The sequence below is a fragment of the Sylvia atricapilla genome, chromosome 25, assembly GCF_009819655.1.
Source record: "Sylvia atricapilla isolate bSylAtr1 chromosome 25, bSylAtr1.pri, whole genome shotgun sequence".
NCBI lineage: Eukaryota > Metazoa > Chordata > Aves > Passeriformes > Sylviidae > Sylvia > Sylvia atricapilla.
In genome coordinates, this window is record NC_089164.1 from 6695161 (window position 1) to 6718812 (window position 23652).

The window sequence follows — 23652 nt, forward strand, 5'->3', positions numbered from 1 at the left end:
GATGAGTTGTGGTGCCCACTTGGACCTCCCTCCATACCCACAGCAGAGCTGCCTTGTCCCAGAAAGTCTCTGGCAATGCAGGGATGAAGGGAACAGACAGGCTGTGGGGATCAGGGACAGGGCACAGCCAGGGATTTGGGGTGGTTGGGAGCCCAGGGCAGGACCTGGCCCTTGGCCTTGCTGAACCTCATCCAACTGTCCTGGGCCTGTGGCTCCAGCCTGTCCAGATCCCTCAGCAGAGCTTCCTGCCCTCCAGCACAGCCACACTCCCACCCAGCTTGGGGTCACTGGGAACTAGCTTAAAGTGCTATTGATCACCTCATTCACATCACCCATCAAGAGATTTAATAGACCTGGCCCCAATCCTGAGCCCTGGGGACACCCCTGGATGTGACTCCATTCCCCAGTGCTCCTTGGGCCTGGCCATCCAGCCAGATTTGACCCAGGCAACAGATGCTGCAGAGGGTGCTGGATTAATTTTTTGTTAGCCCAGAATATTGGGATTAGTGCAGCTGTAGCTCTGCACATCCATTCATCCATTTCCTCTCTTTTCCTCCTGTGGGCTTGGAGAGAGTTCCTTACTACAGCATGTGACTCATATGTGCAAAGGGAAAATCTGGACACATTTGGGCACGGAGGGTTTGGGGTATCTTGGGATCTGTGCTGGGCACAGAACATATTTAACATTGGTCTGAGATGGTCTGATGTGGAAAGTGGACCTAATATGCAGCAGAGGGATGACTTTTGCTTGTTATGGAGCTGTGCCGTCCCTTGATTTTGTTTGCGTACAATAAATGAACATCCCTCTGTGTCTCAGGCAGCTCCTTTTCCAAGTAAAGCAGGTGGGAGTTGGTGCCAAGGAGCTGAATGATGCAGGTGCAGCCTGGAGTGGAAGAGGCTGAGATTTGCACAAGGCTGCTTTGAGTGCCAGGGGCTGGATGAGGGAAATGGTGGGGTGGGGACAGGGACAAAGTCTGATTGATTGTCAACCATGAACGGTCTTGATTTTCAGACCTATTCAGAGTGCACCAGGAGGTGCTGGGGATCAATATCAACTGCGAATTGCTGATATCAAATTATAAACAGGAAAAGAAACTAAACAGGACAAAGGTATTAGCTCTTCATTGTTTCAAAATAGTATATTGATTTTGAATACACTTCTGAAATTTGTCTAATTAACTACAGAAGAATTGAAGACTGGAGTTTTTCCCAGGGGCTTGTCTTCTCTGGGTGTTTGAACAAATGTTTATGAGCCTTTGTCAATGAATTTCTCAACTGTGGAGCTCAAGAAAGAAGAGGCCTTTGGAAAAGGAAAATTCAACAGCAATGTGCAAGTATCTGAGGATCTGTCTTCATCAGGGCAGCCATGAACAGAAATGGGCACAGCTTTGTGGCTGCCCCAGCTCTGGGACAGGCCCTGGGCCTGGAGCAGGAACAGCTGCTGAGGGCCACAAGGCCGGGGCTGTTGTGCTGGCCTGGGCAGGTGGGATGGCAGCAGGGGCTGCAGAGCTCTCAGGATCTCCTGGAGAGGAGAACAGGGCACACAGGGAGCCTCCTTTTCCCTTGGCCCAGCACCTTCCCCATGCTGCAGCTGCTGCTGTGCCCTTGCCAGGGGCTGAGGCCGTGGGGCCCCTGCCCAGAGCAGCCTGCCCTGAGCAGAGCTGTGGGGCCAGAGCCGGCTGGGCTGGGCTGGGGAGAGGCCCTTGGTGCTGCACAGAGCTCAGGGCAGCTGGCAGAGCTGGCAGGGAGCTGGGCTGGGCTCAGAGAGCCTGGCACAGAAACCATCAGTGTCCATCTCGGCCTGTGGCAGCGTGCAGGGGCAGGACTCAGCCCCGGCCGTGTGGGGCAGGGCCAGCGCCTGTGGAAGGCATTGAAAACAGGCAAGTGGCCCAGAGAGGAGGCTGCTCTGTGCCCTTGGTGGCATGGGCACAGCAGGGAGGGGGCCCAGGACATTTGTCCCCAGTGGCAGCCTCTGTCCCCAGGCGTTGGCAGCCCCGGCTGCCCAGCCCAGCTCTGCGGGGCCCTTGGCTGTGGCCCAGCTCCATCCTCCTGCGGGGCTCAGGGCCTGTTCCCGGCCATGGCCAGCCCTGCCCGGTCTCTCTGCTGGCCCAGAGCCCGGCAGAGCCCGGGGCAGGGCTGTCTGTGCAGGCCCACAGGGCCCACGGGCTGTGCAGGAGCTGGCAGAGGCTGCCCAGCAGGGAGGCCATGGGGCACAGAGCCCCAAGGCTGCTGTGGCCCCACGGCACAGGGGCCGTTCCCAGCCCGCAATGCTCCTGTCCTGCCCTGGGCCGGCACAGGGGCTGTGGCACCATGGCTGGGCCAGCGCGGCACAAAGGGGCCACGCAGCCGCTGCCAGGGCTGACAGCAAGGCCAGGCACAGAGCAGGAACTGCTGGGCATTGCCTGCGCTGGGCAGGGCTGACTGTGGGAAGGGCAGAGCTCAGCTGCCCTTGGGGGCTGCAGGAAAAGTCAAGAGGTAAAAGAGCCTCCATGGCTGGGCTGGAGACCAAGGCTGGAGAGGGAAAGGCAGGGCTGCTGCAGGATGGGGAGGGAGACTGAATTCCAGCAGACACCAGTGTCAGGCTCTGGAAGGCTTGGAGAGAAGCCTTTACAAGCCTCAAAGGGGGGATGTCACCAGTTGTAAAACCATCTCCACCTGGTGAGCACACACAAGGTTTGTTCTTCAAAACCCACTGGCCCATGGAACTGCACAATGTCCATTGTGTAAGAAGGAGAATTGGAAAGTGACCAGCTCCAGTTGTATCAACATTTAAAAGTTCACTGGGCAATCAGGTGTGACCCTGGCAGCACCAACCACAAGGGACCAGCAAAGAGATCCCCAGTAGAGAAGAACACATTTGTGAAGGAGAGAAAAATATGTAATGATTTCAGGGAAGTGATTTTCATATATAAGTTTATTCTGTGACAATCACTGAATATCTCTGTAAAATACAGTCTGTAAGCAGGAACTTTCCTGTATTCAGCATGTACACCTTTGGGAGGAGCTATTCGCCCTTGTGCATCTGACTGAAAAAAGAATGATGCTTCTTCCTGCTCCCTTGGTGATAAGCAGTTTCTTTTATTTTTACTCTGGGCTCTCGCTTCCATGGGGCCCCGAAGGGCCACAATGGTCCCTTGATTCCATGAGACCCTGTAGTGTCATAATGATCTCCTTGGCTCTGCAGTGTCACAATTGGACTCCTGGATACATGAGACCCCAAAGTGTCCCAATGGATCCTTGTTTCCATACGGTCTCACTGTGTCACCCTATTCTCATCAGTTCAATCATGCCCCACAGTGGGCTTTGTTTGCCTCTGCAGTTTTAAAATGCCCGTGGCTCCGTGAGGCCCTGCAGTGCCATGCTGGCCCTTGGTTATACAAGACCCCACAGTGCCACAAGGATCCCCCTGTTTTTACGAGGCCCTGAAGTCTCACGATGGCCCCTTGGTTCCTTGAGGCCCCTCAGTGTCACAATGGACCACTTGGTTCCATTGGTCTCCCCTGTGTCACAAGGGTTCCTTGATTCCATGAGCCCTTCCAGTACCACACTGCTCTCCTTGGTTCCAGGAGGCCGTGAAGTGTCACAATGTCCCACTGGTTCTATGGGGGCCCAAAGTGTCACAATGGCCCCTTGGTTCCTCAGTATCACAAAGGACCCTTGGTTCCATGAGGCCCCTCAGTGGTACAGTGGTCTCTTGGTTCTGCAGTGTTCAAATTGTTCCCTTGTTCCTTGAGGCCTCAAAGTGTCACAATGGTCTCCTTGGTTCCAGGGGATCTGCAGTATCACCATGGGTGTTTGTTTCTGTGAGATGCCACGTGTCACAATGCTCTCCTTGTTTTCACAGTGTCACGGTGATGTCCTTGGTTCCTTGGGGCTCCGCTGTGTCACAATGGCCCCTTGTTTCCATGGGGCACCCCAGGGTCACAGGGTGACCACTCTGGTTCCACAGTGTGACAATGCACCACCTTTGGTTACAGGGAGCCCTGCAGTGTCACAATGGACATTTGCAGGGCTGGAACACCTCTGCTCTGGAGCCAGGCTGAGAGAGCTGGAGCTGTTCAGCCTGAGAGTGAGAAGGCTCCAGGGACACATTGGAGCCCATTCCAGCACCAAAGGGGCTTGGAGAGAGCTGGACAGGGACTTTGGACAAACGGGACAAGGGGGAATGGCCATGAGGAGAAGGAGGGCAGGTTTAGATGGGATATTGGGAAGAAATTTTTCCCAGTCAGGGTGGTGAGGCCCTGGCACAGGTTATCCTGAGAGGCTGCAGACTCCCCACCTCTGGAGGTGTTCAAGGCCAGATGGCATGGAGCAATCTGGTGCAGTGGAAGGTGTCCCTGTCCATGGCAGGAGATTGGAACTGGATGATCTTTAGGATTCCAACCCAGGCCATTACATGATCCCAGATTTGCCCCTCCTGCCCTCATTTAGCAGCAGATTGACATGCTCCTTTGCAGCCGTTTCCTGCAAACCCAGCAACTGAATTAACTTTGCTCTGGATGTTGCCTGCAGCCTCCATTAGCTCCAGCTTAGCTTTGGCTTTCCTAAACACATGAACACATGCTCAGGTCAGATTTCTGAATTCTCCCTCCGTGGCTTGTCCTCACTTGCACCTCCTGGTCATTGTGTTGTGGCTCATCCCTGTCATTTGTCCCTAAGGCAGCACAGCCCCCCTGCCCAGCACAGGCCCCACATCCCCCTCATCAGACACAGCACAGCACAGGGTGTGTTTTGGGTCGGCAAATGTTCCCCACCAGAGTGTCCACACCAGACCTCAGTGTCCAGTTCCAACACCCACATCCCATGCCAGGGTTCACAGAGAGTCCTGCCCTGGGGTCTGCCAAGGGCTGGGTGAGGAGGGAGCCTGGGCAGGGCTGATGCTGCCCCTACACCAGTGCTGAAATCGGCAGGAAGGAGATGATCACAGAACAAATAGACCCACAAACTGGGGGGAGTACCCAGGTATGCCAGTGCCTGATGGAAGAGGCTGGAGGGATGGTCAAAGCCCTGGGGCATCCTCTGACACTGGCCATGCCACCAAGGCACAGACCAACCTCCTCAGCGCTGCACCTGCCTGTCTGAGATCCCTTCCAGGGGACTGGCACAGCTCCACACACCTGCTGGAACATGTCCATGCATTGCAGAGTCCCACAGCTGAGCTGACATGGGTGGGTTTTATCTTCTGGGCACTTCCCACTCTAGCCTGAAATGAATGAAATATAAGAAATTCCCTTTTTTGACACAGTCTGTCATTTGTTAAGAAAGTTATGCTGTTTAAAATGTTATGCCAGTTGTAACCTGTCTGTTAAGAAAGTTATGCTGTTTGTACCAAAATTTGTACCCTCAAAACCTTATTCCAAGTTGTATACCCCTCTAAAACCCCGGGTTCCCTTCCCCTTCCGTCGGGCTAGGCTGTCTCCATTCCCCACCAGCTCCTCAAACTGCTGGCCCCGCCTAATAGGAAAATCCAAGGACTTCCATGGTGCATCGCTCCAAACCGAAGTGCAGTTGCCGGCAAGTGGACCCAAAAGCCGGGACCCAGCACAAAGTCCAGATAAAAGGGAGACACTACAACACCGAGAAGACTCTCAGCTACCTAAGGACTGAATTCTGCTTCTGCCGCCTCGCCATAACCACAAAGAGACTGGGAAGAAGTGACGCCCCTAGACCACACGAGCCAAGTTGGGTTGCCGGGGATTCCCGCGAGACCGGAACCCCCGACTCTGCTGCGGCGAGAGCAGAAGGTCCGACTGACACCTGATCCTCAGCGGTGACAGGAGCGAGGGCGGCGACAGGAGCAGCGGCGGCGCAGACGACCCCTCGAGTTCCCCCTTGAAAGAGCTGACTAATAAAGGCTTTTCAAAGGAGCAGGTCTCCTGGCCCGTTTATAACAATTTGGGGGCTCGCCGGGATCTAAGCCACGCCCAGAAGAGGACGAGGACGGGAAGGCGCAGCCCGACCTCGAACCTCCTGGACAGCTGGACATCCCGGACCAGAGGACAACGCTCGCCAGCCTCGTGGGACGCCACTGAGGAACATTGGTAAGAACAACCAGTGGCGGGAGTGGCGAGTGTGGAGTGAATGAGGGGGTGGGGGCGGCAGCTCGGACCCCCCAAAGCAGGAAGTGAGTGAACTGAGAGAGACTGAGGCGTCTCCGGGGGCATAGGCGTACATAAGTAGAGTGGAGCCAGTTGAGGAGAAAAGAGAGAAAAAGATAAGAAATATTCCACCAGACAGTCCACTAGGACAAATGTTAGAACTATGGGAGGTTGATGAGGCCACTAAAAGCTTAGACAGAATCAAGATGATCCATTATTGCATAGAAGCTTGGCCTAACCTAAATTTACCTGCAAAATGGCCATGGTGTGGAACTAGAGACCCCTGGATGTGTTCACAATTAACTCAATACTTGAAATCTCGAGGAGATTCAAGTATTGAACAGATACTCTATGTTATCTGTTGGCAAAAACAAGTAGTCAAAAATAAAACAACAAAAATATGTAAGTTACAGCAAGGGAAACAAAGGAATGAAAAGCAGAAGAACCAAAAAGAAGCTAGGCGTAATTGGGACCCCTTAGAACATTTGCCTCCTCCTACAGTTTATCCCGAAGTAATCCTCCAACCTCACCTAAAAATCATACCTTCCCAAACTGTAATCCCTGTTCCTTCCCCAGCTTACCCCCCTCCAATTTATAACCCCTCTTACCCTCTGCCATTCCCTAACACTGGTCTAACCTCCTCTCCTTCACCATCCACAATCCCTGCACCCCCTCACAGCTGGGAGTTAGGTCTGGCACCTAACAATGCATCTTGTCAGGCAATAAAAAACCCAGAAAGTTACCCTTACAGTAACACCAGGTCAAAAACCAAACTCTTTCCCCTAAAGGAGGTCCCATTGGGTGGGGCAGTTGGAGGAATAGGATTTGTCAATACACCTTTAACAGCGTCGGAAGTCAGAAGTTTTAAGAAAGAGCTGGGGAATCTAGTTGAAAACCCAGTGAGAATTGCCAACCAGATTGACCAGTTTTTGGGCCCAAATATTTATACATGGGGAGAACTAAACTCCATCTTAAATATACTATTCAATCCAGACGAGGTTCGGCTGGTTAGGGCAGCAGGAATGCGCATCTGAGAAAGAGAAAACCGAATGGGCCCCCCCGGTGACCAGAAGTTGCCAATAGCTGACCCAGGGTGGGACCCAAACAGAGGAGAAGAGAGGAGAAATATGGAAGATTATAGAAACCTAATGATAAGAGGTATTAAAGAATCAGTTCCTCGGAGTAGCAACACCAAATTAGCTTTTAACAGGACGCAAGAGAAAGATGAAACCCCAGCAGCCTGGCTGAGCAGGCTCAGATGGAATTTCCAGCAATATTCTAATTTGGATCCAGATAGCCCAGAGGGACAGATATTATTAAAGTTACAGTTTGTCACAAAATCCTGGCCAGATATCAAAAGAAAACTTGAAAAGATGAAAGACTGGCAAGACCGAGAAATAAATGAATTATTAAGGGAAGCCCTAAGAGTATACCTTAGGAGAGAAGAAGAAAAAACAAAGGCAAAAACCAGGATTATGGTAGCCGTGGCCAGGGAAAGTGTAAAGGATCTCAGAAAGGATACTAAGAGTGAAAGAAACACAAAATCTTTACCAGGAAAGGTAAGAGAAAGGAACCCACCACCTTGGGATACTCTTCAGAGACCAGGAGAGACCCGAGCCTGTTATTATTGTGGAGAAATAGGACACTTTAGGAAACATTGCAAAAAAATGTCATTTGATGAGACTGTCATGAGGGAACAAGAGGCATTAGAAAAATTATTGAGGAAGGAGGTCAAGGAGGATTGGGGGTGTCATGGGCTCTATGCGTTAGGGGACCCCATGAAACATCAAGAAGGGCCCATAGTAAATTTTGAAGTAGGTCCCCAACATGAAGAGTTTGAGTTTTTAGTGAATACTGGTGCAGATAAATCATGTATTAACCGACTTCCAGTTAAAATTGCGATTAGAAGAAAGACATGTGGAAGTCCTAGGAGCAGAAGGGGAGCCTTCAAGGCTTCAGTTATAAAAAATGTAGAAATTAAAGAAAATTCCAAAAGATGTGTCACTAATTCGATATATCTACCCAAAGTAGACAGTAACCTGCTGGGAAAGAACCTGCAAGTTCAGTTAGGAGTAAGGATTCTTCCTAGAAAAGGAAGAATAGTGCTACAAATCATGAGGCTGACTGTTAGAGACTTAGGAGAAGTCAAGCCAGAAGTCTGGGCCGAGGAGGGAAAATATGGATATTTAGATATCCCACCTATAGAAATAAAAATGCAAGAAAATACGCCTCCTATAAGGGTCAGGCAATATCCTATTTCTCTGGAAGGGAAAAAAGGACTAACCCCAATTATAACCCATCTACTCACAGAAGGAATATTAGAACCTTGTATGTCACCCCACAACACCCCTATTCTGGCTGTAAAAAAGGCAGAAAATAAGTTTAGATTAGTGCAAGACCTAAGAGAAGTAAACAAAAAAACAATTACCAGGCACCCGGTGGTACAAAACCCCTACACACTCCTGAGCAGGATCCCTAGAGAACATTCCTGGTTTACTGTAGTAGATCTAAAAGATGCTTTTTGGGCCTGTCCTTTGGCAGAAGGAAGCCGAGATTGGTTTGCTTTCGAATGGGAGTGCCCTGAAAGTAAGAGAAAGCAGCAACTAAGATGGACTCGTCTTCCTCAAGGGTTCACTGAAAGCCCAAACCTTTTCGGGCAAGCCCTAGAAGAGTTACTAAGGCAGTTTATCCCTAAAAATAATGTACAAATCCTGCAGTATGTAGATGACCTCCTAATATCGGGGAGAGAGAAAGATGAAGTGAAAAAAGCCAGTATTAATCTCTGAAATTTTCTAAGGGAAAAAGGCCTCAAAGTGTCAAAGAACAAATTACAGTTTGTAGAATCACAGGTCACATGCCTCGGACACCTCATCGGGGAAGGGTGTAAGAAATTAAGCCCTGAGAGAATCTCAGGTATACTCTCAATCCCAGCTCCAACCACAATAAGAGATATAAGAAAATTATTAGGACTATTTGGTTATTGCAAGCTATGGATAGAAAAATATTCCCAAAGTGTTAAATTTCTCTATGAGAAGTTAGTCCAACCTGAACCTGTAAAATGGACAGATAAGGATGAAGAACAATTGAAAGACCTAAAGACAAAATTGTCTTCAGCCCCTGTCCTGAGTCTCCCAGACCTTAAGAAAAAGTTTGACCTATTCATTAACTCTGAAGGGGGAATAGCTTATGGAGTATTAACCCAAGAATGGGGAGGACACAAAAAGCCTGTCGCATATCTTTCCAAACCTTTGGATCCAGTTGCAAGAGAGTGGCCGGCTTGCCTCCAGGCTGTAGCAGTCACAGCTGTTCTTGTAGAGGAAGCACAAAAACTGACACTGCAGGGAAAAATCATTGCACACGCACCCCATGATCTCAGGACAGTGTTGAGCCAAAGGGCTCAACAATGGCTGACTGACTCTAGAATTTTAAAATATGAAGTGATTTTAACCGGCACCAGTGATTTGGAGCTAATCACATCAAAAAGTCTAAATCCTTCCCAGTTCCTCTCAGGGGAACCCACACCAAACTTAGAGCACAATTGCCTGGAAATCATAGATTTACAAACAAAAGTAAGGGAAGATCTTGAAGATACACCTCTACCATGTGGGAGGGTGCTATTTATTGATGGATCATCTAGGGTGACAGAGGGAAAGAGAATATCAGGCTATGCAATAGTCGAAGGTACAGAAAGGGACAATTTAAAAGTTATAGAAAAAGAAAAACTGCCCCCCCATTGGTCTGCCCAGTGTTGTGAAGTCTATGCCCTCAAGAGGGGATTAGATTTATTAGAACAAGACCGAGGTACAATCTACACAGACTCGAGATATGCATCTGGAATAGTACACACATTTGGAAAAATCTGGGAAGAAAGAGGCTACCTAAATTCAAAGGGGAAAAATCTGATACATAAAGAATTAATTAAATTGGTATTAGAATCTCTTATGAAGCCCCAAGAAATAGCAATTGTACATGTCAAGGGACATCAAAAAAAGGACACATTTGAAGGAAAGGACAACCAAGTAGCTGATCAAGCAGCCAAACTAGCTGCTCAAAGGCTGGGAGAACCAATAAAAATTCTTACTTTAAATGATGTACCAGCTAACAAAGTTAGTGAACCCATATATGATGAAAATGAATTAAGAGAAATAAAAAAGTTAGGTTTACACCATGGGAAGCGGGGGGAATGGCTGACCCCAGATGGAAGAAAATTCCTAAATAAAGCAATAGCTCGAAAAATGCTGGCAGAAATCCACAGCTTAACCCACTGGGGCACCCAAGGGTTGTGTGATCATTTCCTGAGAGAACACCTATGTGTTGGAATCTATAACCTGGCCAAAGCAGTTACTGAAGGATGCCTAATTTGTCAAAAAGTATATCAAAAAGTAATGAAAAAGCCCACACCAGGAGGAAGACAAATAGCATTAAGACCCTTTCAAAGCATACAAATAGACTTCACAGAAATGCCTCCAGTACAAGGACATAAGCATCTTTTGGTTATAGTTGATCACTTAATGCATTGGGTGGAAGCCTTCCCTACAAAAAGGGAAACAGCACAAGTAGTAATAAAGATACTACTAGAACACATCATCCCCCGATATAGACTGATAAATAACATCGTTTCAGACAGAGGCCCCCACTTCGTAGCACAAGTCCTGCATGATATTGTTAAAGCCTTAGAAATGAAATGGCAGTTACATACACCCTGGCATCCTCAAAGCTCAAGAAGAATTGAGAGAATAAATAAAACCTTCAAAAATGTATTAACTAAATTAATAACAAAAACTGGAATGAATTGGCTAAAATGTTTGCCCCTAGCACTCTTGAAAATCTGAGTTCGACCAAGGTCAGACATAGGGGCTTCACCATACACAACTATCCCGAATAAAAAAATCATTGCCACTTCCCAGTGACTCTGATACCCCAGCAAAGACTCCCTCCAAATAGACCCAGACACACTTAAAATAACCTTCAAAAGACAACCAAAGCCCAATTAGAAACAAACAAACAAACAAACCCCAACAAAAAACCCGTTGTTCAAAATCTTTCCAAGTTGTTATCAAAAACTGTCATTTAAAAATGTTCTCTGTAAGTTGTTCTAAAATATCATGAAGTGTTAAGCTGTTTTAAAAAAGTTGTGATAATATCATTACAGATCTCTCATAGGGCACACCACAGAAGGGCTAATCAAAAACTGAAAAAGAAGTGGGAATACACTGAAAGGAACTCCATAAGGCCAGCTAAATACCTTCCCCAACCCAAGAGGCAAGACCAGGTGAGATCGAGACAATGGTTCATACTGGACTCTTGGAGAACTACACACCATCCCATCTATGACGGGGAGAACCTGCAGTCCCTTATAAGAGTTCACACTCATGTAAATCCCACGTGTTTTGATATAAAGCAGTAAATGCTGCAACATTTAAGCAGCGCCTAACTGGAAAGTGCCCTATAAGAGAATAGTTGTACTTTAGTTAGAACCTCAAACTAAAAAAAAAAAAAAAAAAAACTAAATAAAAGATATTCCCATGAATCAAAAACTGCCAATTGATGCGGGCAAAGGCCCGATCAAAGAAATAGAGGGGGGGCTGAAATGAATGAAATATAAGAAATTCCCTTTTTTGACACAGTCTGTCATTTGTTAAGAAAGTTATGCTGTTTAAAATGTTATGCCAGTTGTAACCTGTCTGTTAAGAAAGTTATGCTGTTTGTACCAAAATTTGTACCCTCAAAACCTTATTCCAAGTTGTATACCCCCTCTAAAACCCCGGGTTCCCTTCCCCTTCCGTCGGGCTAGGCTGTCTCCATTCCCCACCAGCTCCTCAAACTGCTGGCCCCGCCTAATAGGAAAATCCAAGGACTTCCATGGTGCATCGCTCCAAACCGAAGTGCAGTTGCCGGCAAGTGGACCCAAAAGCCGGGACCCAGCACAAAATCCAGATAAAAGGGAGACACTACAACACCGAGAAGACTCTCAGCTACCTAAGGACTGAATTCTGCTTCTGCCGCCTCGCCATAACCACAAAGGGACTGGGAAGAAGTGACGCCCCTAGACCACACGAGCCGAGTTGGGTTGCCGGGGATTCCCGCGAGACCGGAACCCCCGACTCTGCTGCGGCGAGAACAGAAGGTCCGACTGACACCTGATCCTCAGCGGCGACAGGAGCGAGGGCGGCGACAGGAGCAGCGGCGGCGCAGGCGACCCCTCGAGTTCCCCCTTGAAAGAGCTGACTAATAAAGGCTTTTCAAAGGAGCAGGTCTCCTGGCCCGTTTATAACATAGCCCAGCTCAGCCCAGCCCAGCCCAGCAGCCCATTCTGGGTGAGCCCCATGGAAGTGCCTGCTCTGGGGTGCTCCAGCACTGCGGGCACTCCCCCCACAGCCCTGGCCCCCCTTGAAGGGCTCAGCAGCTGCTGAGGGGCAGAGAGGGAGGTCAGCCTCCACAGCAGCCCCAGGGCTGGAGCTCCCCAGGGCAGGGGAAATGGAGCTCAGGGACAGTGCAAAACTCCTGGCTCCAGCACAGGCTGCCTCTGCCCACCCAGTGCCAGCCCCTCTCCCCAGGCCAGCACAGCAGCCCTGGGCAGGGGAGAGAGGGGCCTGGCCAGAGCTGGTGCCTGCAGCAGCAGCTTCCTCTGCATTCCTCCCTGCAGGCGCAGAAACGCTCCCTTGCTCTTCTCCCTGGACATCCCTTTCCCCAGCTGAGCGTGCCCTGGTTGGCCGGGCTGGCTTGTCCTGCTGCCCCAGCCCCTGCTCCCCACAGGGCCCTGAGATGACCCTGCTGCTCAGGACACACCAGGTTCTGCTGCTGTCCACGGCCGGGGCTGCAGGGAAGCAGCAGCTCCAGGGGGAAGGTTGCAGAAAGGCTCTGGGCATTGAAGCGGAGAGGAGCGAGAATCAGTGCCTGGGGCTGGGGCGGCATCGCCGCCCTTTGGTTGCGCCTGTCCCGAGCCCGACCCCGACCCCGACCCCGGCCCCGGCCCATCCCGGGCCCCGCGGAGGAAACACACGGCGCGGCCGCTCCCGCCGCCTCCGCTGCGGCTTCCCCGGCCCGAGCTCCGCCGCTCGGCAGCGCAGCGGCCGGCCCCGAGCCGCGGGGACCCGGGGCGGGTGGGGATGCCCGGCCCGGGGCGCTCGGCGGCCGCTCAGGAGCCGTGTCTGGCCCCGGGCCGAGCGCCGAGGGCCGCGTGTCGCCCACAGGGAAGGCGCGGGAGGCCCTGCAGGACCGCTACCGCCTGGGTTCGCTGCTGGGCCGCGGAGGTTTCGGCACCGTCTACTCGGGGACGCGGCTCTCGGACGGCGCCCCGGTGAGCGGCGGGGCCGGCGGCGGGCGGAGGAGGAGGCGGTGGAGATCGGGGCGCGGCGGGGCGGGCGGCCAGCTCAGCCCGCCGCTGCCCTTTGCTCGCAGGTGGCCATCAAATGCGTGCCCCGGGATCGCATCCGGCACTGGGGCGAGCTGGTGAGTGAGCGGGGCCAGCGGGAGAGGCCGGGGCCCGGCAGGGGAAGAGCCGGCGGGAGCCCTGCAGGGAGAGCGGGCGGGGGGCGAGCGGGAGGCCCAGAGCATCCGGGGCTGGGCGACGGGTCTCGGAGCCCTAGCACGGCCTCAGCCCCACTGACGGCATCGTGGTCCTCCCGCAGCCCAACGGCGCCCGTGCGCCCCTGGAAATCGTGCTGCTGGACAAGGTGTCCTGCGGCTGTGCGGCTGTCATTCAGCTCCTGGAGTGGGTTGAGCTCCCCAGCAGCTTCCTGTTGGTGCTGGAGCGTCCAGAGTGGTGCTAGGACCTCTCGGCTTTCCTGGCGGAGCGGAGGTTCCTGCCGGAGGAGGAGGCGCGGGGGCTGTTCCGCCAGGTGCTGGAGGCCGTGCGGCACTGCACCAGCTGCGGGGTCCTGCACCGCGACATCAAGCCCGAGAACATCCTGCTCGACCTGGCCACCGGGCAGCTCAAACTGATCGACTTTGGCTGTGGCGCCTTCCTCCAAGACACAGCCTACACCCAATTTGCAGGTGAGCCTTCTCAGAGGATGTTCCTGGGCATCTCATGGCCCAGCCTGGCTGCTGTAGCACCGGGGCTTCCCCCTCTCGCTGCTAGGAACAGCATTATTTCTAGAGCCAAGACGCTTTTGGGTGGGGGTGGGAGGGGGCCAGCCCCCACATGCCCAGGGATGCTGGGGCGAGGCTCTAGGAGTAGCAGCATCCCCTGATGAACTCCATCTGTGTTCCACAGGAACCCTGTCCTACAGCCCACCAGAGTGGATCCACCACCAGCGCTACCACGGCGAGGCAGCAACGATCTGATCCCTGGGCCTCCTGCTGTACCACCTGGTCATGGGGAAGCACCCGTTCAGGAGGGGCCAGCAGATCATCTGGGGGCGGATCTTGTTCCTACGATGGCTCTCTCAAGGTGGGTCCTCATCTCTGGGCACAGGGAAATACCTGTGCTGGGAGACAGCAGCAGGCTCAGGAGCTCTCTGCTCTGGCAGCTGCTGAGGTGGTGGCACATGTCCCGCTCTCCTGCTCTCCTCCAAACAGAGGATCCATGGGGAAGTTTAGGCACAGCTCTGGGCACACCCAGCATGGCCTGGGCACGGGAATGGGGGGGCAAAGTGTCCGGGATCCTTCTCCAACTGACTGGTGGTTTCTGGTTTCCCTCTTCAGAGTGCCAGGATGTTATTAAGAGGTGTTTGTTCATGCAACCCTTGGACAGGCCATCCTTAGAAGACTTCTTCGATGATCCTTGGCTGCAGGGTGTTCATCTGCCCTAGAAGATGGGAGAGGTCCATGTGCACAATTTGATCCAAAAACCTGGCAGGTAACAGCTCCACACATCTCATGGTAATCAGTGCTAAAGAAAACCAGACTGTTTTTGCCCTGCCTGTACCTCTGATCAGGGATCACCAGATGGGAACATCCGTGCTGGAGCTGAGCTGGAGACCTGGTCCAGCAAGCACTGCTGGCCACCATCCAGCCTAGTTTTGTTTGTCCTGATTCATTGATGGCTGGGGCCCTGGGCAGAACACTGACAGCCTGGTCTGGCCCCCAGGGAAGGAGGAGCCCCTGGAGAAGCTGTATCAGGTGGGGCTGCTGCTGGAGACACCAAGGACAACCTCAAGGACGACAATCTCTTCCTCAACCTGGCCACCGGCAGCTGAAGATGATCGACTTGGATTCTGGCACCTTCTTCAGACACGCTCCCTGCCCAATTTGCAGGTGGGTCCACAGCCAGGGGGACGGTCCCAGATCTGGGCATGGCACGGCCTTTGCTGAGGCAGACACAACAAATTCTTCACTCGGCTGTCAAGCTGCGTTTTGACTCTGGGCAGCTGCTGAGGGCTGGATGTGCCGTGGCTGGCTGCAGGCTGGGCACATGTCCTGCCCTCCTGCTCTGCCCCCAAAGGCAGCAGTGATGGGCAGCTTTGGGCCCAGCTCTGAGCATGGCCAGCATGGCCTGGGCGCTGCAGGCAGTTGGGACAAGGGGACAGGAGCCTTCAGCTGACGGACAGTTTCTGGTTTCTCTCCTTCCAGCCGGGCTCTGTGGATGCTGAGGCTGCTCTGGGCTCTGCCACGGCTGGGCTCAGCCCCAGGCACAGCTGGGCTCGCAGTGCTCTCACATTGCTCTGACAGCTTTGCATCAGACGAGCCTGTTCTGAGCACACCGAGCGAACTTTCTGCTTTTGCAGATGAGTGAGACTCTCCTGTAGGCCAAGAGATTGCAGTTAGGGATCCACATCCAACTGGAAGAACCCAAGCACTCCACAGTGCCAGCTGAATGCCAGGATCTCCACAGGATGTTTTGTCTGTCCCACTCTTCATTCCTTTTTGGCTGGAATTGTGCAATTGCCCTTTCTTCCTCCTCCAGAAGTGCCACGAGTGAGCAAAACCTGGCGAAGGGATGGTGTTCCTAAGGCAGTGGAATCTGGAGCTGGTGGATGAAGAATTGCCCTTCTGCACTTCCCAGCCAGAGCAAAAAGCTGTAAGTGGGACTTGCCATCTTTAAGAAACCCCTGACTATTTCAGAGGGAACATGCAGTTCATTCACAGGGTGAGAAAGAAGGTCATCTTCTAAAGGATTTGGGGTTTGGCAAAGTTTAGATTCCCAGTCCTGCTTCGAGCTGGCGGGGCACAAAGCAATTTCCTTTTTCTTCAACCACAATTTAAAATAATACTGCAAACAAACCACAAAATCTTTTTTAAAAGGCTGCTGAGGTCAGTAGGATGGATCCGTGCCATCAGCACATTTACAAAGCAAATAACTGAGATCTCATTTTGAAAAGATCAGTTATCTCTTTATCCAAAGTTATAAAGTATTTTTCACTACACACTGGGGTTTTGTTTCTATCTTTGACCTTTTCTTCTGTGTTTTCTTTTTTCTTTCCAATAGAAAACCTGTGCTAGGAAAGGCCTGTCCTTTGCTCTGGTTCCCGTGTGGAGCAGCTCCCTTCCCGCCGGCTGAGCTGCTCCGGCAGAGCCCGGCAGCTCCTGGCCCTGCAGGGCTGAGGCTTTTCCCCGTTGCTGGGCACAGACTGATGGAGCAGCACTGCTGAACACGGGGACACACAGAGGGAGTGGAAGCAGCTGCCTTTGTCCACCTGAAGCTGCAAGGTGCGAACTCTGAGCAGACAGGGCTGGAAGAGATTGGCAGGCTCCCTGCTGGCTGTGCTGCCCCACTTTTTCACCAAAGTCATTCTGCTAACATGGACCTGAGTGTATCCAAACAGAGAATAGAGAATCCTTTCTGTGGGGAAAGACCTGTGAGCTCATCAAGTCCCAGTGTTAAGCCAGCAGTGCCAAGCCCACCACTAAACCCTGAAGTGCCAAGGCCTGGACAAGAGGCCTGACTGAGGCCTGGACAACAGCCCTGAGCCAAAGGTGACCTCTGGATGAGCCTTCCAACCCAAGGTTATCTTTGTATCTGCTCCTGAACAAAATATGCGTGATCATTAGTGTTTAGTAGATGTATCCACTCCTTAGTGAAACATGTATTGACCTTTCTGTATTTAGAAGCCAGACCAGGCCATGAAATCTGACATCTGGCCTCTTTTGGGGCTGTATGGTCAAAGGCAACTGCCCTGGTTCCTCCTTGGCCCTGGCCAGGCTTTGGGAGAAACACAAGAGGAGGATGAAACCAGATGTTCCTGCACCAGAAGTGCTGCTGTCAGTTTGTTTCTTCAGCACTCTCAGAGCTGGGCCCTCTCCGAGCCAGGTTGGAGCCTCACCTGTGGCTGGAGGCAGCTGCAGGAATTCGCAGTGTCCGGGAGCAGCTCTGCAGTCCTTGGCTGTGACAGCTTTCCCCAGCTGATGTGTGCATCTGGGGGGTGGGAACGTCTGAGGGGAACTGGTGATGGATCTTAATCACTGCAGGCAGTCTTTGGTAGTGATGATTGGCTGCATTGCTGAGCTGCTCCTTTGGTGCTCCTTTGCTGCTGTGAACTGTAGTAAACTTCACTGATTCCTTCAGGTGGTGTTGGTGTCTTTGGTGCTGACCCTGCCCACTGGTAAAACAACATTGGCATAGTTTGACCAGGTCACCACAAAATGACACTTTTTAAATCTAAAGGTGAGGAATCAGTCCTATCTGAAATTCCCAGATGGGAAGCCGTTCCCTGGAGTTCTCTGGCTCTGGTGTGGGCTGAGTTGGGAATGGATTTTTGACAGGGGCCACTGTATTAGAGGGCATAAAGTATCCCACACTGGCTCTAAAATGGCTCACTACCCGGCCTGTGTGGGTAGCACAGTGGTCCCTAAAAAGGAGAAATTTAGATACCCTAAAAATACTTGGAAACCCCAGTATTTGTATTAAAAAGAAATCTGGTAGGTGGAGGTTACTCCATGACCTGAGAACGACCTGTTCCGCGATGGAGAGAACGGGCACGTTGCAGCCTGGTGTGCCATCTCCTACAATACTCCCTGCCTCCTGGGACATCCTGACTGTGGGCTTAAGGGGCTGTTTTTTCACTATTCCATCACACCCAGATGATACCCAAAAGTTTGCCTTGACCGTGCCTTCTATTAATAACGCTGCAGCAGTGCAAGGTCATCAATGGAAAGTACTTCCCCAAGGCGTGGGAAACAGCCCCACAGTGTGTCAGTGGTGTGTTGCTCAGGTACTCTCATCAGTGAGAGAACAGTTTCCAGGGGCATGCTGTTACCATGGCATGGATGACATTTTGATTGCAACCCAAACCAGAAAAGAACTCTCGGTGATTCAACCAAGCCTGGTGCAAGCATTCAAAACAGTTGGGCTGCGTGTAGCACCAGAGAAAGGGCAGCAGCAACCACCCTGGAAATATTTGGAACTCAAACTAAAGAACCAGACTATACAGCCACAAATAATTCCATTTTCAACCAAAATTCTGACTCTGAACAATGCACAAAAACTCTTGGGTACCGTCAGCTGGGTCAGACCTTACCTAGGACTGACTGACTCTCAATTAGTACGCTTATTTGACCTCCTAAAGGGTGACTCTGAATTAACTTCCCCCAGAAAATTAACGCCAGAGGCATAAGCTGCTCTTGAAACAGTAGAGCAAACCATCACAGACAGACGAGCCCACCGGATATGCCCAGAGGTGTGGATCACTGTGTTTATTCTCCTTGGTAATTTTCATCCTCCTGGTGTTATTGGACAGTGGGATACACACTGGCCTGGTCCTTGGCACATTCTAGAATGAGTGCTTCCACCTCATCAACCAAAAAAGATGGCACCCATCGTCTTTGAACTAATTGCACTGTTAATGATCAAATGTTGTCACAGGTGTTTACAATTGAATGCTACAGATGCTTCAACACTTGTCTTTGTGACCCAAGAGCAATTTGAATGGTGTTTTGCTAACAGTACAGCCTTGCAAAGTGCCTTGCAAGGACACTGGAATGCTTTGGGTACCTGCCAGATGTGTCCGTCCTACCTTAGGTCCTGTCCAAGACCACCAGCAGCATTCTCCTGGTGGCCCCTCCACAGCCGGTGCGGAGCCGTGTGTGGAACAGTGCTGGAAACAGCTTGTTCACCGACCTCATGGAGACCTGGGACTCTTAGAGTGACCCTTCATTTCAGGATTCTATTTGTTTACAAACTGGTTTTTCTGTTTACAGAGTGGTTCTTCTTTCTGTTTACAAATTGCTTTTCTGTTAATTGGTTTTTCTCAGAGTTTTAAAAGTTGAATGTTTTCTTGTTTAGTGTTAAGTTGTAATTTGGAGCCATCAGCAGTTAACCTGTAACATGCCAGCCGGGAAGATTGTGATCTTGCCTGACAGCTCCTGGGAGGGAGTGCTGCAACCCCAGTGGTAACATGGGACACACTCACTGGCTGAGGAGGATTAAGTTTGTCCAAACCTCCTTCCAATTAAACCCCATGCTGTCTCCTGTTCCCCTGTCTGCAAAAGGGCCCTTGCAAATGGGAGAACAGAAAACAATTTGCATTTTAATAACAGCAAAGGCAGGAGATGTAGCAAGGTCCAGCTGGTTTACAGCTGGACATGATGAGTCTGACCATACCAGACCCAATTTGGCTGACCTGGCTTGTTCTAGAAGTCCCTGGGGGAACAAAGAGCTCAGCCAAGCCCATCCAAGCCCTGGATGCAGACACAGCACTGCCCAGAGATCTGGGTGGGGCAGAGATTCCCAACCAGTTGGCTTTCCAAGCCTGGGAAATTCAAACCCACCCTAAAAGGGAGCTTGGAAAAATAAATGGTGGCTGTTGGTCAGAACTCAAGAAGATCCTGTGTTGTGTGTCTGTCTCCAGCTCACCAGCCTCCCATTACACTATATCCATATCTAAATCTATGTTTCTTTCTATATCTATATCTTTATATCTGAAATAATAATGTGAAATAATGCTGACAATACTGATTTGCCACCTTTGGCTGCTCAGGGATGGACCACTAAATACCCTCCAGAAAAGCACTGGCCAGGACTCTAATGTCAGTGGTAAACTTTGTGAGATTGCATAGAAGGAATAAAGGAGGAAGGGATGAAATTGGCAATTTTTATGGGATTTGATGATACTGTGATGTGAAATGCTTTGTCTGTGACTGTGAAAAATGCAGTGATTTAGGACTGCTGGGTTCTTCATGTACCAGACTATCCACCGCTGCAGGATTGATTGAACAGACAAGAGGCAGTTGAAGGGGCAAGTTGAAGAAATGACGGAGATGGGAACCTGTCCTGATGGAGAACTCATCCCCAGATGTTCTCCATACCCTGAACAATGGGCCCAGTGTGGAAATGGAAACCCCTGGATGTGCACAGCTATACCCAATTTGCAAATACAGCCATGCACAGTGAGACTTTGACTTCTGGGGAAATTGTTCTGGGTGTGATGGCCCCTGGCAGGGCCACCCCAGAGGCTGCAGGGCTGGGCCTTGATGTACTAGAATGAATTAGGATAAATCAGAAGCAAATGGGAGTTATCAATACAGGAATAGGAACTCAGATCCCTGAAGGACACTGGAGGTTTGAGAACTGCTCACTGGAGCTTGGCCTTGAAAAGTGTTGATGTCATGGGAGAAGGAATTGATGCAGATTGTCAAGAAGAAATCAAAGTAATCCTTTTAAACAACAGTGAACATAGTGGATTATTTGACCCTATGGCATGGCAGCAATTACTGATCTTGCAGTTTTGAAAACAGTTGTGAAGAGGAGATGCACAGTGTCACTGTGGTCCCCTGGTTCCACAGGGCCCTGCAGTGTCACAGGCCACCTTTGGTTCTCTGGGGCCCACAGGGTTTTGCTGGCAGGCAGGGTCAGCACCAAAGAGACAGACACCAACTTAAGGGAGCCCAACCCCCACCGTGGGGGGACCCGCCCCCCGCCGGGGCTCTGCCGGCACCGCCACCGGGACCCCCCCAAAAACACCTCCCGGGGACCCCCCATGTCCCCTGGAGGGGCATCTGTGCCTCAGCTTTGGAGCCCTGCAAGAGCCAAACATCAAGCTGCTCGGCCCTGACAGAAAACAGCCGAGGGAGCCGTAAATATATTTTCTGTGAGCTCCGAATATCCTTCCCCCCTTCAAAAACCCGCCCAGGATATTTGGGGTGAGCTCCCCCTGCCCGGTCACCTGCAGGATATGGGGGGCGAGGATCCCGGGGCGAAGGAGCTGCAGACCCAGAGAGCACTGAAATCATGCAGTGCCTCCTGTAGAGGCATCTGTGTACAGCAGGGACAAGGCACTCTGCAGAGCTGAGATATTCTAGAAACAGGTGGTTTTATTGCAAGGGTCGTGGGTAAAGAGGGCTGCTTTCAGCCACCAGCCTCGGCTGAAGTGAAGCTCTTAAAGAGAGAGGGAGAGAGACAGGGGTATGAGGTAAGGGAGGTTAAAAGCTACAAGGCGCAAGAGAGGCAGGAAGAGTGCCGGGGTCAGAGCGGTAAGAGAAAGGGAGGTAGAAGAAGCAGAGGAAGAGGGCGGGCAATAGAAGGGGTGAAGAGGCAAGAGGAAAAAAGAGCGAGAAGAGAAGAGGTGAAGAAGAGGTAAGAGGCAGGAGAAAGAGGACCTTGTTCTAACACATTATATCTCCTTTTGTGCTGAATATTCTAATTTACAGTGACCAACCGGCACAAGATACAAAACATACAAACTTTATGTGCAACCTATGAGAACTACTAAATTACCATATCATCGTATAACTCTTCTTATCTACTTTTTCCTTGATGCCTTGGCAATGTGGAGACGGACTGCATTCTTGAGTCCTTTTGTTTTCTATCCTTCAACCTATCTCCAGTTAATCACCGTCCTCCTGCCTGCCATGCCGACATCTCAAAGCCGCCCTTCATTTCTATTTCACTCATGTATTTTATATCTCCAGTATTTCTTACCAGACAATCATATCCATAAGCCCTTCCTGTCCCATCTTTCCCAACATCTTCCTCTGCCCGCTCCAGCTCCCCCATCCCTCCTCTTCCTCCTTTTCTGTCCCTCCTCCTCTGTCCCTGCTCTCGGGAGCTCTCGGGTGAGCGGGGCCGGGCCGGGACACCATGGGAAAGGGGTGGGTCACCCCCAAGCCGAGCCACGGGGGGGAGCGGAGCTTTGGGGAAACAATAGGAAAGGGGTGGGAGAGGGGGGACAGGGGGCAGTGGGACAGCAGGAATGGAGTTCCCACTGGGGGTCCCCCAGTTAACCCCAGGAGCCCCAAGCCCTGTCCCAGACCCCAGTTCCCTCCACACCCCCAGCTGAGTAAAAGGCTTAGCCCAGGACCAGTCATTGTTCGGGGCTCCTTCGAGTGCAGCAAATGGGAGAGTGCCCCCCAGGGTGGATTTTTTGGGGTTCTCCCACCATTACGGCTTTAAGGACCCCCAACATTGGCCCCCACTTTAACTCCCCTTAAAAGGGCTACATCCCTCCCGTTGATTCTGGTACCGGCACCCCAGGGGGGTTTGGGGGTCCCGGGAGGGTTTGGGGGTCCCGGGAGGGTTTGGGGGTTCCTGGGTGATGCTGATGATGGTGATGAGGACCCCGTGCCAGGTATGAACCTTCTCAAGGGGGCTTGGGGGGGTGTTGGGAACCCCCATGGTAATTTTGATTCTTGAGAGGGTTTAGGGGGTTTGTATGGGGGCTTTGTCATCTTGGGGAGTTTCAGAGATGTTTTTGGGGTTCCAGGGGAGGTTGGGGTGTCACGGGGAGGTTGGAGATTCTTGGGGGTTATGGGGGGTACCTGGGCAGTGCAGGTGACAGAGCTGGGACCCTGTGCTGGGTCTGAACCTTCTCACTGAGCACAGGCAGCATCAGCGTGTCCAGGGAGATCCGGGGGGGCCCGGGGGGTCACCCCAATTCCCAGGGGACCCAAAATACTGAGAGACTCCCCTGAATTCCCCCCACCCCTGGATCTGCTGCAGGCAGGGGGACACCAGCATTCAGCCCCTGCCCCCCACTATCATGGGGGGGCTGTGGAAGAAGCGGGGGGTGGGCCACAGACAGGTTAGGGTGAAACCCCAAAGCCCTGGAGGAGGGGACATGGGGACAATCCCAGGAATCCCTATGACGGGCTTAGAGGGAACCCAGGAGGATTTTGGGACGGGCTGGTCGGGTGATGGGGGGATTTCCAGGAGTTTTGGGACTGGAGAAGAACAGGGTGACCCCCCAGGATGGGTTTGGGGAGAACTGGATTGGAGCTTCCAGACGCTTAATCTGATGAGGAGAATGACCACGATGGCAGCGATGACGGACACAGCGACCACTAGGGTGATATTCCCGCTGGATTCCGGCTCTGGGAAGCACGGGATGGTGAGGAGGGGCAGGGGAACCCCCATCCCACTGCTGCACATTCCCAAACTCCCAAATTACCACATCCCACATTCCCAGCCTCATCCCAGGAGAAGATCCCGGGCTCTGGCATTCCAGGATGCTCCACCCAGCACCAGTGCTGCTCCCGCTCCTCCGGCAGTGTCTTGGACCTGGCCCAGGTGTGGAAGGTGCCGTCACTGTTGGGAACGATCCCGGATTTCATCCCCCTTCATCCAGCTGATCCCCAGGGTGCTGGGGTAACATCTGTACCCGTGGCAGGACAACATTGGGATCCCGTGTTCCACTCTCCCGGACACAGGGACATCAGGGGGTCCTGGAATGGGCTAACA

The 23652-nt window shown here is 51.9% G+C and overlaps 1 pseudogene; it reads left to right on the forward strand.

Moving 5' to 3' along the window:
• The window catches only part of LOC136371479 (serine/threonine-protein kinase pim-1-like), a 31219-nt pseudogene extending 15927 nt beyond the window's left edge, over positions 1–15292 (forward strand).
• Positions 15293–23652: the final 8360 nt, after the last annotated feature.